We start from the raw sequence: 10,959 nt of genomic DNA, 5'->3' as shown, positions 1-10,959 counted from the left end.
TCCCTCTCCCGCTTTAGCAGAGTAGCCTCTGCCACAAAATGGCAGTTGAGAGCTCAGTGCGCCTGTGCGGCCGCTGGGGGGTGGTGTCGAAGCTGCTGCACACACCCTGATTGGCCAGGAGGGGCGCCCCGTTGGAATACATTGAACACCATTTATCACAGTGTGAGGAGCAGGTCTGATGTAAAGAGTGCAAATAAACACAGAAATACACACTTCAGAGTCCTACTGTCCCATTAAGAATATGCATTAAACGTTATGTATTTATTAGGTCAGATTAGATAAAATTAGGTTTCATCAGATTAGATAAGAATTAGATGAGCAGATCAGCTGGAAGCCACATATAAGATATTTATGATCCAAATGATCAAGAAGCATAGCAGTATTAAATAAAGCAAAACAGGTTCTGGATCACAAATCACTCTGCATTCTCTACTGTTCCATAGTTCTACCATATATAAGTTACTGTGCAGAGGTTGGGGACAATAACTACAACAGTACAATATATCCACTAATCATTCTACAAAAGAAAGCAGCAAGAATCATTCACAAGGCAGGTTACACAGATCACACAAATACATTATTTTTTTACTATTTTTTTACAGTCAAAGTTGCTAAAACTCAAAGACATCATAGAACTACAAACAACACAAATCATATTCAAAGCCAAAAATAATGTACTACCAGGAAACATACAGAAATTATTCACTGAAAGGGAAGGAAGTTATAATTTAAAGGGTAGATTTAATTTCAAAATTCAGAGGGTGCGCACTACTAGGAAAAGTTATAGCATATCTGTGTGTGGTGTAAAATATGGAATAGATTGAGGGAGGAGCACAAGGAATGTTCAAACATAAGACAATTCAAAAACACTTATAGAATATGTTTTTCACAAGATATAGGGAAGAGGGTTATTAATTGTCACCATATGTTCACTGTTGTTTATGTATATATTTCCTTCCTTGAGTTAGTTATTATTTGTTTATTTATTCGCTAGCACAACTAAGTAAGGCATTGGTAAAAGATTATATGTGTATTTGTATGTTGTGTATATGTATAAACGTATATATGTGTATATGGATGAATGAGTGTGTGTGTATGTGTGTTTGTGTGTATGTGAATAGATATATAAATATAAAAGAGTAGTATAAAAGGAAGAGGGACAAATACTACTAATAATATTGTAGGGAGAGGGGGAGAGATTAAATAAATTGCACTTCTCACCCCTTTTCGGGCATGTAAATGGAATTGTGCTTTTCTACTGACTGAGATTGTTATGATTCTTGATATTTGTATCATTATGTATGTTTTGCTAGTGCATTTATGTTAAATTTCATTGCATGTTCGGAATAAATCACTAAATCAAACCAAAATCAAGAATTAGATCAAATACAACTGTATTGATCCCTCTGGGAAATTAAGGTTCCAGTAGCAGCACATGATAGAATGAGCAAATAGGTTTAAGAATAGAAGAAAAAAACAACAATAGAAGCAGTTGTAAAACACGCAATTACACGTTACAAGTACTACTAGTAGTAAATAATAATAAAAGTTATAACAGTATCAACAGTAACAATGATTACAGTAGTAGTTATAATAATTACAAAAAAAATGGCAAAAATAAGTACTAGAGTAAAGTTAGAAAGAGGAATAAATATAATTAGCGATGAAAAACTATATTTACAACAACAACAAACAAACAACATTGCACACTGGTTAAACAATAAACAACATTGTACAACAGAAGTTTTACTGCTCTCACTGATGGAACATTGAGCATTATTCTGTCATTCAACCTCCATAACCTCCATTATTCTAGACGTTTATTTATTAGTCTAGCCAATGGTTCCAGTTTTAGTCCTAGTCCTAGTTCTGGTTTCTAGTACCAGTCCAGATAAACAGACAGTTATTTCAGGAAGAACATCTGGAGTATGTCTGGAAAACTAACCATATAATTAATTCACAACATCCAAATAAATCACAAATTCCAAACAATTTTGTTCCTTATTTTGTTCATTTTTCCTCTTTTGTCCATTGTGTTAATATTTAGCTCATTTTGTTCATGCAGATCATTTTATTGATCTGTTTTGATATATTTTTTTTTAATTCGTGTTGTTTATTTGGTTGACTGTGTTGATAATTAATCCTTGATGATAATGATTCAATTTCCAGAGCTGAAATTAATCTTTTATAAACTATTACCTGTACAGATTTTCATCCTAAGGACAGCTTGTATATGACCATATGCTGAATGCACAAATAACAAACCTTCAGTCCACAAAACCCAAACAGGATGTACTTAAAACTGTACCTTTTAATATAATTCAACCATATTTCATTTATCAGTCACTTGTTCGGTAGACCAGTTCGGAATATTTATAATCATTTCTAAAAACTATGAAATGATATTTAATTTTAATATTATGTATAATGTTTATACTATGAGGAAATTTTTTGTGATTATATACACAAAAAACCCACTCTGTTTTAATCATTACAGTTGTGCATTTAGCTGACATCAGCTTGTAAGTATAAAAATATGAAATTTTGACTCTTCCTCCTAAATCTTTTGTGATTTCTGATTCTTTCAGCAAATTTTTTAAATAAAGCATGAAAACATAAAGTCTGATTTGAAGCATCAGAGACAAAGCAGCACAGTGTCATCTGCTGGTTCATAGACAGAACTGCAACACACACACACACACAGACACACACACACACACACACATACACACATATATATGTATATAATATATATATGTGTGTGTGTGTGTGTGCGTGTGTGTGTATAGCACCTATTATTTCACTTTCAATATAAATATTATAGATTAAACAAAAATGCATAATTATTGATTATGTCATCATTTTGGGCGACTGTGGCTCAGTTGGTTCAGTGGGTCGTCCAGTGACTAAAGGGTTGGTGGTTTGAATCCTGGCTCCAACTGTCCACATGTCAAAGTGTCCTTGGGCAAGACACTGAACCCTAAATTGCTCCCAGTAAGGCCAGGCAGCACCTTGCATGGCAGCAGCCGCCCACTAGTGTGTGTGTGAATGGGTGAATGTGAGGAATTGTAAAGTGCTTTGGGCACCATTAAGGTGTAGAAAATGTGCTATATAAGTTCAGTCCATTTACCATGTAGTCATTTTGATTTGATGATAAACCCTTTGTACACATTAAAGTGATACATGAAATATATATTTTTTTGTCTCAGGTTGTTTGAGTTAAACACATATTTCTTTGTTTTTCTGTTCATTCATTTTCATGTTGATTATCTTGTTCATATTCATCCAGCTGTTCTTTTGCTTTTTTTTTTTTTTGTACATTTTTTTCTTAAATGTTGTGTTGTTCATTTTGTGTATTTATCTTCATTTTGTTGATTAGGGATGTTCTTGTATTTGCTGATATTTGTTGATATTTGCTTTAAATATTTTATGAACTTGAGCCATAAACAAAAATACCAAATACTCATTAACTGTCATATTTTTAACCCTTTAAATGTCATGTTTGTAATGTAAACAAATGGCTTTTTTTTTTGCTGCAAAAAAGTTTTTCTTTTAATAAACTGCATAAAAATTGGATTACTTATTTTTACTTGTTATTTTGTTAAATTCATTCATTTATTCATTTTTGTTCATTTTTTATCACTTCAGCTGTTTTTGTTCATTTTGTTGCTAATTTTATTATTATTTTACTTAGTTTTAGTCAAGTTTATTTTTTTTTTTTGCATATTTTTTCATATTATTTATTACTTTGTAAATATTTTATTTGTTTTGGGGTTTGAACTGGGGTTGTAAAATCACCTCTATGAATGTTGTTTATCATGTTCTGCATTTTCTACATTTGTCTCCAACAATAAGGCAATAATGTTCCCCCAAACTCCCTGCGTGTCTAAATCTGACACAAAATTCACAAATAGCTGGAATGGAGGCAGCACCTACGCAATCTGAAAACCAAGGGAAAACTCTGCTGTAATACATTAAAAGTATGGAATAATAGAATTACTTTGTGGAATGTAGCAGCAGGATATTAACACGTACCATGATGCACCTACTCTACTCTACCATCAGAGGTCAGTATGTCATTATGAATGTAAGAAGAAAACCCCTTCTAATGGGCTAAATGGGACATTAATCACATGGATGTTTCATACAGTTAGTGGTTTCCAGTGCAGTTTGTGAGTATTACACATGTTAGAGATCATATCTTGAGTTTATTGCTCCCATTTCTGTTGTTCTATTCTATTTTGCCTCAGGTTAAAGTCCCTTAACCCTTAAAGATGCAAACACCCACCTTTAACCAGAACCATCAACTGATCTAAACTGTTTAATACCTGTTGATCCACTAATCCTATCAATCCATGTAAATAACTGATGTAAATACAGTTATTCATCCTTTCATGGTCATCAGATATGACCCATTTGGATATTGAGAGGCTCCGTAGTTACCGTGGAAACACCGTCATCTTCTACAACATTGATTCACCAGTAAAACCCATGGATTTGGATCAATGACAGTGGATGGACACACTGGGTTTATGTCCAGTTAATGAGAGATTTGACTGAAGAAGTCACTTTTTCTAGAGTTCTCTCTGTTTCTGATATCATAAACCTGAACTTTACTCTTAGCTTTTATGAACATCTATATTATCAGTGAATGAAATATGGGAAAATACCTGATTTACACTTAAAAACTGCAGAATACAAAGGATAATATTTTAATAAACAGTGATAAAACTGTTAAAGGTTAAATAGAAAGAAAAATTCATTTAAGAACTGCCTCTAAAGTACCGGGTCTTCATGGGTTAAAGTAAATAATAAAGCTGCTGTGCAGGTCCAGGCTTGGATTCAATAAAATATCCTGAAGTTACATCACAATAAAACTGAACAGCTGCAGTGTTCTAGTTGACTTGGACACTGGTCTCACCATTTATCACCGTTTATTAAGATAAGCTAGTTTATTTGCCATTTTCACACATTCAGGTAATAAGAATTATTACGCAGAGGTCTCAGAGTACATGCATAAAACATTACAAATTATTCTAATATTAACCTCTGTATTTTACATTTTTCAGTGTAAATCATGTATTTTTTCTATATTTAATTCACTGATCATGTAGATGTTCATTAAAGCTCAGAGTAAATTCAAAGGTTATTATATCAAACCAGAGAAAACTTAAGAAAAAGTAAGTTATTCAGCCAAATATCTCATTAACTGAACATAAACCCACTGTTTCCAGCCACTGTCACTGATCAAACTCCATGAGTTTTACTGGTGAATCAATGTTGTAGAATATGACAGTGTTTCCACGGTAACTACGGAGCCTCTGAATGTCCAAATGGGTCATATCTGATGACTATGAAAAGATGACAAACTGTATTTTACACCAATTATTTTACATGTATTGATAGGATTAGTGGATCAACAGGTATTAAACAGTTACATCAGTAGATGGTTTTGGTTGATGGCGGTTCATTTGAATCTTTAAGTTGACACTGTCCAGCGCAGAAACTGTAAAACAACCCCCCCCCTGCAGGTTACAGCTGCACAGTCTATTGAGCGTTTTAAATCCTGATTAAAACGCATGAATTATCTTTGGTGTGCACTTCCACTTAGGTCAGATATGCTGGTTGTTAGTACTTTGTTTTTATTGCTTGCTTTACTGTATGTTTTTTATGTGTATTGTTCTTAATTTAGATTATTTTTTAAATGTTCTACATAAATTAATGACTTGACTTTTTGTTCTTAAAAGTGTCTGCCACACATCCAAACAGTATAAATCTAATATTATAAAAAATACTCCAACCAGTCATGAATATTAATGATGAAGTTGTCAGCATATTTAATATAAAATTACACTGAGAGAAAATGTGAGACATTTGTGATCTAAGGTCCATGATAGATCTGTACCAAAGAAGTGTCTACAGTCTTTTTCATAAATGATTCGTGAGGCCTTCTGGCTATGTGTCATAAATAAAAGGACATCATAAAACCACAGACTGATCCAAAATAAAAATGCATGTTCTCCCCTTGCACCAGAACAGATGAAGGCCTTTGGTGTGTGAAAAATGTGTGTATGTGTGTTCATTTAGTGTGAACGTCAGTGCGCCTGCGTCCCATAACCATGAAATATGAAAGACTGCAGTAGTATAGTGTGGAATAATGGATGGACTCCAGCTATGACATGTGTGTTTGGCTGCATATAAGGATGTGAGTTAAAGTCCCAGTGAAACTGTTTGCAATATGTGTATGGACACAGACAGTGTGTGGAATATCAAACAGATCTGCACCATTTGTACACAGGCTATTGCAGCATAAAGGTTTACATAACATGACAGTATTACCATGAATGAAGTAGTGATAATACTTATCTGGTTACAATGGTATCATCTGTCAGTGGGTGGGTTGAAGCTGAATGATCAACATACTGAACTGAGTGACTTTGGTCCATATTGTACCAGTGATGACCGGGTCAGAGCATCTACAGCTGCAGGTGCTGTTGGTGTTCCTCATCCACAGTGGTTCGAACTGACCAAAAGTATCTAAAAAACAACCAGAGCTCAACCAATCCACCATCCATGGGAGAAGAACATTATTAGGCTACATCCTGTCTAATATTCTGTAGGTTCCCCTTTTTCTACAAAAACAGCTCTGACGCAAGGCCTGGACTCCACCAGAACCACTGCAGGTGTTTGTGGTATTTGGACCAAGACGTAACAGTAGATCCATGAAGACCTGGAAAAAGAGAGGTGAATCTCCATGGATCAGATTTATTGGTCCAACACCTCCCACAGATGAACAATGGGCAACAAAACAACTAAAAATGAATAAATACTGACCAAATTAACTAAGAAAATGAACAAATACTGACCAAACCAACCAACAAAATGAATAAATACTGACCAAACTAACCAGCAAAATGACCAAAAATGAACAAATACTGACCAAACTCACAAAGAAAGTGACAATTTTTTTTTTTTTACAAATACTAACTAAACTAACAAAATTAACAAATACTGACCAATCTAACCAACAAAATAACCAAAAATGAATAAATACTGACCAAACTAACCAACAAAATGAAAAAAATGAACATATACTGACCGAACTAACCAACAAAATGAACAAAAATTAACAAATAGTGACCAAACTAACCAACAAAATGATCATATTCTGGCCAAACTAATCAACAAAATGATCATATTCTGGCCAAACTAATCAACAAAATGATTAAAGTGAATGCAAAAGAATAGTTAACACAAAATGAACAAAATGTATATCGTAACAAAAAAAATAACAAAAAGAATGAGTGTCAATAAAATAAACAAAAATGACCAAAGCAACAACAACAACCAAAAAAAGACAAATAAAGAATACGATAGTCAATAAAATGAACAAATGGACAAAAATAAACAGAAAACTGAAGGAAAACTGATCAACCAATAAATAAGGTAGGTAGGTATAATTTATTTATCCCAAACTGGGAAATTACAGTGTAGCAGCAGCATGACTTACATACAATAACAATAGAGTATGATAGCAAACATGAGTAAAAAAGAAGTACAGCACAAGAGTAAACACTATATACACTATGAATGAGAACAAAAACAACAGTAAAGATGGCGTCTGTGGGCGTGGCCTATGCCTACCTCTCCAAACTTTGATTATGTTTCTGTTGTTTTAACAGATGCTCTCAGTAAATGCCAATTCTCTACAGGTGAATGATTCCAAACACTCCTAAATCTCAGACCCTGCTTTGGAAACCTGGTTCACTTTGGACACTAGAACCGTCTCTCTTTTCCGACCTCCGGCCCTTAATGGCTCGTGCCGTCCAGTGCCCTGGCCCCGCCTCCTGCCCGGACAACCCTGGTGGATGCTAAATGCTAGCTAACAAAACTCTTATTCTAAAGGATTTATTTACGTCATTTGTGTTGAATATTTTGTGCGTAATGGAAATGTGGATGACTGTTGGTGAGTCCAGTGAGTATTTTGAACTTTTACACCCAATTGGACAAATTTTAAAGGGTATTCCACACGAAAAGAGAATTTGTTGAATTTGTTCTCTTCCAGTGCTGAGAGAAATAAACGGCGCCATTTTGTTCTTGACATTGTTTGTAAATATCAAATTCGCAGAGTAAGGTCTTGTTTTGTTTTTTTTTCATTAAATCTTTATTTGAGTAAGGTCTTGGTAAGAACGTACTTACTAAGAATGCAAGTCTCTTTGTGATTGGACGGCTCTGTACTTGTGAACTTTCCTCCCTGGCTCTGCTGTATTTCTGTCAGCTCTCTAACATATTACCCTCAATCCACCACAATGTCATTCGATTTGATTTAAATATATTTGTGTAAATATTCACATGCCATTCATATTTTGTATACATTTTGTATGTTTTTCAAAACTGGAACAAATATCGTTGGATCCCATATCATCATAGTACAGATGTATTTTCCCCATTTTGCCTCTGGTATGTGTTCAAACATTTGATCACATCATCTGGTGACATCATCAACTCAATAACACATTTCTGAATTAAGTTGTCACAGAAGCCGCCATTGCATGCTAGTGCAGCACGAAATGCATCCTGGGATGTTTACAGCCAAGTCCACAGGAGTCACCAACCAGTGCATTCTTGGTTTAAGCTAGCAGACAAGAACAGCATCCGGGTATTCCATGTGTTCTTGGTTTGTGTGAACTTTGAAATGGAACAGTACATGGACCGCGATTGATGATGTTTCATGAGATTGCAAGAACGGAAGAACAGACAAGAACGTGTATTGAGCAACAGCCATCATCTTGGCAGAAAGTTTTTCTCGGTGGTATCCAACAACTATTGTGTGACTGGTTAGTAATTTGAGATGGGCGTGGTTAAAAAAGGTTAAAGGTTCATTAGCTTTTTTATTGGCCTATGCATTTTACAGCACCTAGCATTAGTGGTTAGCCTTCGCATATAGCACACATTAGAATCAGTGAGCTACCATTGAACGTGCTTTGATACCAATACCAGAGAATTAACCTGTATGAAACTGGGGCACCTGAAGTAAATCGCCAAGGCTCTGGTCTGACTGAGAAAAGCAGAGTAGTAGAGGAATAGGAGTTCATCACTTGAGTTTCTTCTGAAGTGTGAAATATTCTGGACAAAACAAACTTTGTTCTTGTTTTCACCACCTCTAAAAAACTAACACATTTCTCTGGTCTTGCAGAGGATGTAATAGCCTCAAATATGAACAAGTTGTTCAGTCTGTATCTAGTCTACACAAGAATATGGACACTCTTGATGTGGTTCTAACACATGGTTTTACCGTCTTTAACCTTGAAGTGTGTGATGCTGTGTTTTGAGATCATACTGCTGTAGTAATTGACCTGTCACATGGTTAAATCATGTTGTAAAGAATAAACTGGAGAATGATATTGCTAAAATTGTACTTATTTTTCTTAAGAAATTGATATTTTATAGATGTAAACATTTTCATCATGTAGTTTTTACTTTTTTCATGCTAAAACATGGAGAAATAGTTGGAGTTGACGTTATAGGTTATTATGTTATTGTTTTACAGGTCTGTATTGGTTTGTATGTGGAACTTGATCTAAAATGAGGTTGACATCTCTGATCTACATGATCAGTAAATTAAACATAGGAAAATGCCTGATTTATACTGATAAATGCAACATGCAGATGATAATAATATAATAAATAGTGGTAAATCACTGAAGAAAGGTTAGATGTAGAGAAAATTTCATGTGGAAGTCACAAAAACAGTTGTGGGTGTTTCAGGGTTAAACTGAACTAATGGTTAGAGATAGATGTGTGATGTTTGTGGTTGCAGTTTCTCACAGGGAATCTGCACTGTTTTTCTCCTGTGAACATTTACAGGCAAACACACAGCTGATAAGTATTCAGACCTTGCCTAGACTGCATCAAGAAACTTAACCCCCCTCCCTCATCTTCTCTCTCTCTCTCTCTCTCTCTCTTTCTCTCTCTCTCTCTCTGCATCACTGCTTTGGGATCTCCAGCCTCCATAAAAAGGGGAAGATAGGGAGCAGAGGGAAATCCCTTCTTCGGATCCAGATGGAGATAAGGCAAGTAAACAGCTCTCTGTTATTTTGCTCCATCCCTCATCATCCTCTCATCGCTGATTTCTGCACAGTGACAGTCATTATCACACAACCATGCATTTTAATTGGCAATAAATATTTGATAAATATTCATCTTATTTTAGTAGTGAAGCATATTCCACAGTCTGAGACCATTAAAAATGAACATAGTGAAGTACATACATCATAGTGAATAAAAATAAGGGACCGCACAGGCAGATTTGGTTTTAATATTTAATTATATGATATAGAAAAGGATAAGATTCAAAGTATGTCTCATATCAGCAGTATTCTGTCACTCACATGTAATTGGCTGATAACAGATCTGCCAGCTCTTACATAATCTACCTCCTTGTGTACTGAGGCAGAATACTAAACACTGGGGCTGTTACCCCACAACATGGAACCACTACTACTGACATTTTAGTATTATTTAACACCAGAGCTGTTACAAGCCTGGAGGTGTTTCATCTCACTACTCATTTCAGTGACTGGTTTGTGGAAGTTGTTGTAATATTTTAATGATAAAGCACCATCCTGTGCTTTAACAGAATGAAGCTGAACTACTTGAATAGTGATCCAGAGCAAAATGAAGTCAAATTGAATACAAAAAATCTATAAAATGAACAAAATAATCAACAAATTGAACAGAAATATTAGCAAAATGAAGAAAAGAATTAATGAAATGAACAAAAATGAACAAAATTATAAACAAATTGAACAAAAAAATACACAAAATGAACAAAGTAATCAGCAAATTGAACAAAATCATCTCCAAAATTAACAAATTAATCACAAAATGGCTAATATAATCCACAAAGTGAGTGAAAATTACAAAAATAGTCAACAAAATGAAAAAAAAAGAAAGAAA

The sequence above is a fragment of the Sphaeramia orbicularis genome, chromosome 6 (assembly GCF_902148855.1).
Source record: "Sphaeramia orbicularis chromosome 6, fSphaOr1.1, whole genome shotgun sequence".
Taxonomy (NCBI): Eukaryota; Metazoa; Chordata; class Actinopteri; order Kurtiformes; family Apogonidae; genus Sphaeramia; species Sphaeramia orbicularis.
This window is presented reverse-complemented; position numbering follows the sequence as displayed.